This window comes from Bos taurus, chromosome 26 (genome assembly GCF_002263795.3).
Source record: "Bos taurus isolate L1 Dominette 01449 registration number 42190680 breed Hereford chromosome 26, ARS-UCD2.0, whole genome shotgun sequence".
NCBI lineage: Eukaryota > Metazoa > Chordata > Mammalia > Artiodactyla > Bovidae > Bos > Bos taurus.
In genome coordinates, this window is record NC_037353.1 from 12,802,379 (window position 1) to 12,811,693 (window position 9,315).

The following is a 9,315-nucleotide window of genomic DNA, read 5'->3' on the forward strand; positions in this document are numbered from 1 at the left end:
GGTGCAGTTTGTAAGGTGACCCCCTCCTGCTTATAATTTTGTTTGTCTTTGGTCTTCATTGCTATGCACAGGCGTTCTCTAGCTGTGGATAGCGGGGGCTACCCCTAGTTGTAGTGCACGGGCTCCTCCTTGCAGAGGCTTCTCTCGTTTCAGAGCACAGGCTCTAGGTGAGCAGGCTTTGGTAGCTGCGGCTCGTGGGCTCTAGAGCACGGGCTCAGCACTTGTGGCGCACAGACTTGGTTGCTCCACAGCATGTGGATTCTTCCCGAACCCATGTGCCCCGCATTGGCAGACAGAGTCTTACCACTGGACCACCAGGGAAGTCCCTTTGCCCCCTTTTTACAAGGAAACAGGGAGACTCAGTGAGGTTACACGGCTGGTGTAAGCTCACAGAGGAGTTCTGAATTCAGAGATGAAAGGGCTGATGGTGGAGAGGAGGAGGTGGGGGCCTTGCTTCCAGGGGGAAACAGAACCACGGGTCCCTTTCTGACTCCTTCAGCAGCTCCTGGCAGTTTCCCCACCCTTATTCCCTCCCTCTTCTTCCCTCCAGTATATTTCCAGAATATTTCCATTTTATTCAATTAAATTTCAGTGATGTTGTCCTGTACTATTTTTCACTATTGTGCACAGAGATCATTTCAGTTATGCCTTGAGTCTGTGGATTGATCAGGAAACACAAGTATTACAAAAAGACCTGAATTTATTTTAGAAAACTTCCTAGACCATAAACTATTGGTATGTTGGAAACTTTTGTATATAAAAAGGACACATTTCCTTATACTGTTGAATCTCAAGCTTTTTTTGCACCAGGGTCAGTGATTTTCAAAGGGGATTCCCTGTCCTGCTGGCGAGGGCACTAGTCCTTTGTAAACGCTCTCCTCCCTCCCCTGCTCCCATCTGCCCCTGAGAATGGCAGGCCTGTCACAGGAAGGCAGTGGCTCTGAATCCTGTTCATTTGAAACCTCATTAATGAGCATCTCATAGACACTGTCTCTCGGTGTGTGTTTCATGAATGAATTCCATATGTGTAAAACCTCCCAACTGCTGATTCGATGAGTCTGTGGTTTTCTTCTGCATCTAAGCATCCAGTTTTTAGAAGTTATTAATAGAAACATATTTCTATCTTTGGGCACCTAGGTGCCTAAAAGAAAGAGAAGATAATTTGTTGTTTTGGCCTCACAGTGCCAATCTAAATATCTTTGGAGGGAGTAGAAACATACTCTTTGTTGAATTCATATTGCCATTTAGAAAAGTTCTTCAGGTTCTTCTCAAGATGACCCGTTCATTCATTCAAAAAATATTGATTATCTAGTAAGTGCCAGACATTGGGGGACCCTGCAGCAGTGAAAAAAACAGACAAAAATCATCTGCCCTCATGGGGCTTACTTTCTAATGAGTGGAGACAGTAAATACTGAACATGTATAATTTGTCAGATGGTAAGAAATGCTGCAGAGGAAAATCAATCCAGAGAAGGGAAATGGAAGTGTTAGATTATGTCGCTCAACACAGCTGTGTTCCCAGGACTTCCCACCTTCTCCAGGTAGATGCCAGCATCCTTACAGTGGCCCAGAAGGCTCTGCCAGACCTGTCCCTCATCTCCCTGACCTCAGACCCTCTCAGTTCTCGGCCACACTCATCTCCTTGCTCTTCCTCGGGCATCGGCTTTGTTCTTGCTCATTCATTTCTCTCTGTGTCACCACCTTCCTCCTGGTGACCATGAGACTAAGTCCTTATCTCTTTGCCCAGATGTCACCTTCTCAGTGGTGCCTTTGCAACTTACCATCTTATTTTAAGTTCCAGTCGTTATCCACTGCTAGCCTTTCCTCTCCAGTAGGTCATAGCCAAGCAGAGGAGGTAACTGGCTGCCACTAGTTGGGCACAACCTTTGGCAGAGCAGAATCACCAGCTTTCTCACTGAAGAGCCGTCTGGGTCCTTGTGTGTCATTGGGAGAGTCTCTGCAGAGGCCCTGCCTGTGGTAGCATCATGGGAATCTCCCCAGCCTCTTCAGGAGCATGATCTAACCTGAGCTTCATTGGTGGGAATTGCCAGGCTGGCGTTTGCCTTGGTCACACTGGGGGATGGTATGTCTTATGGGTTGGATGTGGTCCAGGGCCCTCTTTCAGACGGATTGTTTCTGCCCCATGATTTTTGACTTGGTATGTATGGTATGTTTAGTCTGCTACTTCTCCTTGGCAAAGCCATTCTTGTTTTCTTTCTCTGGGAGAGATTTCTCTCTTTCATTGCCCTCTGAGACTACCTCATCTGAGTTCTCTCAACTTTCAGTTTCACTGACTGTGCTGACCTTTCATGTATTTCTTGCTTTTGTTCAGAAACCGAAACTGCATCTCATACATAGCTGGTCTGTATCTGCCTCATTCCCGTCTTATTAAAAACTTCGCTTTATTTCCTCCTGTCTCCACCACTTCCTGGCCTTATAGCATTAAAAGGAACATGCCTGCTTCCACAGGCAGAGTTCCAGAGTCTGTGATTTTCATGACATAATAAATAAAATTTAAAATGAAGTCATCACAGGTGGGGTCCTCTGGGAAGCCAACCACAAAGTGGAGTTGAAGACTCAGGATGTTTATCAGCCCTTTGAAGGATGGGAAAGAAACAAGAAGGCAGGCCCAGCGGCAGCCTCAGCAGCCCCTCGAGGAGCGCTGGGGCTAAAGTGGCCCTTCAGAGTTGGCTTGACTTGGGCTGAGATGAACAGGCCTTTTCGGCCCGAGCAGCTCTCAGTCAGTGCATAATGATGACCTCAGGAAAGTGCATCGCCTTGGGAAGGAGGATCTCTGTAGCTGAGGCCGTCCCCACGGCGGCCACAGGGACCTCACTGATGGCATCCGGGCAGTGCTGCCTTCTTCCTCCTCATTTATGGAGCTGGGCTCCAAGATAGGATACAGTGGCTCAGTGAAGAGGCAACCCCATCATCAGTTTCAGCTGGATGCTTTCATCATTGAAAGCAAAGGATGCTAGAGCCTGAAGAGGCACTCGAGATCCTCTGTCCAGTCCTGGTGTTTTAACTGGTAGAGAAATGGAGTCACAAGGGAGAGGAAATCCCAGTCTGGCTTCCCTAGAAACAGACCCGAAGACAAGGACTTGAGAGTAAGCGGTTTATCTGAGAGGCTCTCCCAGGAATGTCAGCAGGGAAGTGGGCGAGTGGGACAGGGCAGAGAAGAAGCCTTCAGTAAAGGTGAGTTTTGAGAGAATAACTGCTGTGGGTACCTGGAGCTCAGTCTCTTGAGGGAACTTGGGGAATTGTCCTCCCCAGAGACCAAGGGAGAAGGGAGATTTGCCCTTGATTAAAAGCTGTTTCCTGGAGGCCTTAGCTGCCCTGCATACACAGCTCACTCCCTGAGCTGGCCCAGCCTGCACCCAGAACCCTGGTCCAAGCATAGGCTCCCAGAAGGCAGCCTGCAGAGTGGAGAGGGGAGCCTAGTGGACCAGGAAGGATGGGGACGATGATGCTGTCTTCCACAGGGCGTCACCCCAGGTGTGACCAGAACTCAGGGGTCCTACCTACCAGCCAGTCCCTTGACACTGAGTAGTGGACATCTTCCTACACTGTGCCCACACCCATTCTGGGTAGTCTGGTGAGGAGGGTGAGGCTGTGAAAAGTGCAAGGGAGGTAGTTCCTCTTTTTGAGAAGGGCTAAATACGCATGTGTCTGCAAGAGGGACCATCTCCCTTGTACTTTTCACAGCCTCACCCTCCTCACCAGACTGCCCAGAATGGGAGGGTGACAGGGCACTGAGAGCTGTGCCCTGCATGTGTCCGTGCCAAGCATGGTGCTGCTCTGAAGGGGGCTTTGTGTTCTGTTTTGTTTGGGGGAGGTTGCGTCTGGAACAGTGTCTCAGGGAAGGTTTGAACAGGAATTAACGTGAACTGAGAGGCCAGCTGGCACACTGGTTAAGAGCTGGGGGGCCCTTGAGGTGTGCCATCTAGTTTTTCATCCTGCTTCCATCACTCTGTGGCATTGGACAGTGGGCTCCTCACAGTAGGGCCATAGTAGAATCTGAGTCACACAGGCGTTGAGCACAGTCAGTGAAGGAGTTGATGTGAAAACATCTAACTGAGAGCCGGCCATATAGAAAGAATTTGGTGAACATGAGCTGTGGTATCAATGATAGTTGACACAGGAGGGTGGAAAGGCGAGGTCGTGTGGGAGTATGATTAGGGCATGAGATTCTAGAAGCAAGAGGAGAAATGCTGTGAAGTGAACCTTCTGGGATGTTGGGGAAGTGATGGGGAAAGCTTTCTGAAGTCGAGAAGGGCCGCCCACTCAGACCGAGTTCTCATGGGAGCCTCAGTCCCATCAAAGCAAAAGTTTAAGGGGAAACCCAATATGTAAAAAATATAAACAGAGCTGCTTGTTTGAAGGTGGAGTGGGGAACTGGGGTCCTATCTCTTCCCCTTCTCCCTCTACCCACAGCCCCTGAGGGAATTCTGAGAAACCCCAAAGCTGCAAGAACAAAAACAATTTCTACAGAAAGAATTTTAAAAGCTACTGTAACACCTCATTTGTTCTGTATTGAGTTTGTTTTCCAGAAAAATATTTTTTTAGAAATTCATCTTGGATGAAATTTTGCTTAAGTGTGTTACTTTTTTGCCTTCTTAACAAGGCTGAATGAAAACCTTTTAATCTGTTCTTGATGACTTCTGATTATAGTAATGAACATTTAGTTACGGGTCTGTGCTTTAATGTGGTGATTTCCAACCTCAGAGGTTCTAAAGAGTTAGGATTGTTTACTTGTGCTGTGCTTTTCAAATTGTTAAAAGAAGCAGTATGGCATCAGGGGAAGGTCCTGGACTTGGAAGCTAGGCTGTCCAAGTTTGCCTTCCAGCCTTGCATCTTCTTAGCCTTGTGACCTTGGACAAGTACTTAACGTCTCTTTGCCTCAATTTCTTCTTCTGTAAATTGGGAATTATAATCATACTCCAGAGGGTTATTGTGAGAAATACACAACTTCTGTATGTTCATTGCTTAGAATAGTGCCTGCATATAAAAATTATCATACAAATTATCATACATATTATATTATTGTTAATATATCTGTTTTTATAATTCTTCTGTCTTCTCTATTGATGTAACAGAGTGGTTTAACCTAAGGGCTCGGAAGTGGAATAATTAATTCTTGTGACTCAGTTTATTCATCTGAAAAATGGGGCTAATAATACAAACTAGTTCACAGAATTTTTGTGAAGATTAAACAGGATGCAATTGGGGAAGCCTTTAGCACAGTATATGGCACATTGTTGCACAGTCGTCATTACTATGAATTGTTAAGACTAGATGAGGGACACTGCAGCTGTAATGTAATCTAGAGCCAGAAGTTTACTGTATTGACCCCTTAGAAAGAAGTCTTTAGAAAGTTCCTTCTTGTTACTTAACTGTTTTTCAGTTAGTAGAATTGTTACATTAAGTAACAATGATCTTAAGTAATAAACATTCAATGTGTTTCTTAATATTGGAACAAGGGGTGGATGGGTCGAAGAATTAACTGTTTATGCTATAGAATATGATGCTTATTCATGAATAAGCCTCTGACTCATTACTTTTAGATGTATTTATGATGAAAGAGTTTGTGTTTGGTTTAGTTAAAAGGTTGACATGATTAGTACTCATAAAAGGGGATATTTTTAAAGAAAGATAAACAGTAAAGAAACGTGTTGGTGGAAATGACTAGAAGCAACTCAACATTAGGCATCAAATTTTCTGATACAGAAGAGAGGTGATATGAAAAGCAGGCAAACAAATAAAGAGTGATTTTGCAGCCCTGGTGACTGTGGGATGTTCACCTACCACGCACCAGCATACGCCTTGGTACTAAGTGTTTTAAGGGCTAATTTAGGTTTCTGGGCTTCCCTGGTGGCTTAGACAATAACGAGTCTGCTTGTAGTGCAGGAGACCCAAGTTCGGTCCCTGGGTCGGGAAGATCCCCTGGAGAAGGGAATGGCCTTCCCACTGCAGTATTCTTGCCTGGAGAATCCCACGGACAGAGGAGCCTGGTGGGCTGTAGTCCACGGGTTGCAAAGAGTCAGACACGACTGAGCAACTAACACTTAGATCTCGCAACCGAGCCACTATCAAGACTAACCCATGCATGAGGATTTTGTATAGCCAAGGTTCTATTGCATATTAAAGTGTTAAGAAAAAAATACCCAACACTTGGGAATGAGGCACAAGGGTGAAGATTGCATGTCCTTTCAGTGTTCTGAAGCATTAGCGGACATACCCAGTCACAAATCACATGATTCTCTAGCGAGCTGTATCTTTGTTGAACTTATTAATTTACTATTGATCAGGACCCAAATTCTGTGAAGTTAGATGTTCATTGTAGATCGATAACTTGCAAACAGTTTTTGTCTAATAATGAAGATAAACCTGAGATTTTGTAGTTTTATTGACCTCTAGCATATTAATCCAGAGAAGGCAATGGCACCCCACTCCAGTACTCTTGCCTGGAGAATCCCATGGACGGAGGAGCCTGGTGGGCTGCAGTCCATGGGGTCGCTAAGAGTCGGACTCGACTGAGCATCTTCACTTTCACTTTTCACTTTCATGCAGTGGAGAAGGAAATGGCAACCCACTCCAGTGTTCTTGCCTAGAGAATCCCAGGGATGGGGGAGCCTGGTGGGCTGCTGTCTATGGGTTCACACAGAGTCGGACACAACTGAAGTGACTTAGCAGCAGCAGCAGCAGCAGCAGCAGCAGCAGCAGCATATTAACCAGTTACACACACACACACACACACACACACACACATATATAAAAACAATCTTCTTTCAGTATTCTCTTTCATTGACTATATATACTTCAGGCTTTCCTATACTCCACTGAACTGGATGTGTCATCCTGCTGTTTTAAATTAATGATTTAAATAAATTTTTGACACATGCTCAATTTATATTTTTATGAGTGATGTTTTAACTCCTTGACAGTATATCCTAACAAACTAGCTATTAATGGGAATTTCCTTTCTTACTGTTTTCCTGCTTTGTCTAACAATTTTGTTTGTTATAATTTCAAAATTGATACATGTTTTACAGCTCTTTTATTCTTTTGATGTTGACATTCTATGAAGAGCAAAACCAAGTGTAGGTAGTCAAAAGCTTCAAACCTGATTTTTTTTAGGCTGTTTAGTTGTGAACCTAATGATTTCAGTAAGACCCACATTTCTGAAATGTGTTATGTCAGTGTAAGCTAATGTAACACTTTCATAACAATTTTCATAATGTGATGGTGCAACTAAGTTGCTGTTTTTGAAGTTGTTTGAGTTTATGGAACATGACATAAAAAATTGTAGAAATGTTCCATTTAGTGTAACTAGCACTACAAATTAGGTTGTGATAAAATTTAGAGAACATGTTTTTTAATAATTATTGGGTTTTATACCAAAATTTTTAAAAGTATATTTCTCTCCATTCTTTACTCCTCATAAAATATTCTGACAAATCTTGCGTTAGAGAAGTGAGCTATTTGTTAGGGATGGGATGTCTTAGACAGGATCCCAGAGTTGGATAATAGATTGAACTTATGACTTCCCTGGTGGCTCAGATGGTAAAGACTCTGCCTGTAATGCAGAAGACCTGAGTTCAATCCCTCAGTTGGGAAGATCCCCTGGGGCAGGGCATGGCAACCCACTCCAACATTCTTGCCTGGAGGATCCCCATGGACAGAGGAGCCTGGCGGGCTACAGTCCATGGGGTCACAAAGAGTCAGCCATGACTTTAAGGTCACCTGAGTCATTAAAGTTATGTGATTGTGAGGTTTTTATGAAACATTTTTCAGATTATCCCTCCTCCTTTTGTTAAAAGCTTGCTTTCAGCTGTTTTAGATCTGCTTAACCAATATGTATTTAATATTTAATTAATATTAAATTTAATTTGAATGTAAATTGAATATTTAATTAATATTCAGTTCCTCTAGAAGGTAAGCTCCATAAAGACAAGGCCATGTCTGCCTAATTCACCGGTGTTTTCCAGGCACCTGGCACCCTATGCCTGGTATAGGGTAGGCCTGCAGCAAAGTATTTATGGGGTGACTTAATGACCACACGGAGAAGGCAATGGCACCCCACTCCAGTACTCTTGCCTGGAAAATCCCATGGATGAAGGAGACTGGTAGGCTGCAGTCCATGGGGTCGCTAAGAGTCGGACACGACTGAGCGACTTCACTTTCACTTTTCACTTTCATGCATTGGAGAAGGAAATGGCAACCCACTCCAGTGTTCTTGCCTGGAGAATCCCAGGGACGGGGGAGCCTGGTGGGCTGCCGTCTATGGGGTCGCACAGAGTCGGACACTACTGAAGCGACGTAGTAGTAGTAGTAGTAGTAGTAGTAGTAGTAGTAGTAATGACCACATGCTCACTTTCACTCCATTACAAAATAAGGACTGTGTTTAGACCTTGGTAATAGATGATTTCAAATGCTGCAAATGCTGATTGCATTTCATCCGGGGCCTTACCAACCTAGGAGAACCACAGAGACATGGCATAATCCTTGACATTCTTTTTTTAGTTGTCTGTGTCAAACTCTTATTTTCTTCAGGGTTTTGTTTTTGTTTTAAACCAGCCTGTTTGTAAGTTACCAAAATGGAGAATAAATTGGTATGAAACAGTGGAGCAGTTACTATCGAGGCACACCTTTGGCTCTCAGGAGTTTTGGAAGATGACAGGCATGAGAACCCAGAAAATGCTGAGAGCGCTCAGAGAACAAAACCAACTGCTTGTACATAGCGAAAGCTCCAGCACCCCCAGTTCATTGTTGCTCCCTTCTTTTTCTCTCTCATCCTTAAATCCCTTCCCTTTTAACTGCCTCAGTTTCTTTTTCCGAAAATGAGTTCTTTTGGTGTTCTTTTGGTACTATGTAGGTCTCCAAGTTCAAGAAAGGTAATAAACTGCCTTTATCTGGGCACAATGTGAGGCTTTCTTTGCTGTTCAGGTTTTAGCTTCTTTTTCATAAAATGCCAAAAAATGAAGATATTTTTTAAAAATTCAGAGTATGTAGCTGTATTTATATTGAATATATCTATCTAAATTATCTAATAAATTTATAATTTTTGTCTATATAAACAACTTTTTAAACAGGGTTAGGACCCTAATCCTTCTAGTTCAGTGAGATCACATCTGTAAATATAATCATTTTTAAAGCATCTATATATTTCTGTCTCTCATTAGAGTCACTGCATTGGTCAAATTCTTGATGTCTTTGATTCTCCATGTCATCCATGTTTGAGGACAGTTGCTCCCAAATATTTTGAAAGGATACTATTAATTCCCTTTTTTTTCCCCCCAGATTACCAAAATTACT

The 9,315-nt window shown here is 43.6% G+C and overlaps 1 protein-coding gene across 4 annotated transcripts in view; it reads left to right on the forward strand.

Annotated features, from left to right (window-relative positions):
- Positions 1-9,315, forward strand: part of PCGF5 (polycomb group ring finger 5) — a 122,574-nt gene that overhangs the window by 24,872 nt on the left and 88,387 nt on the right.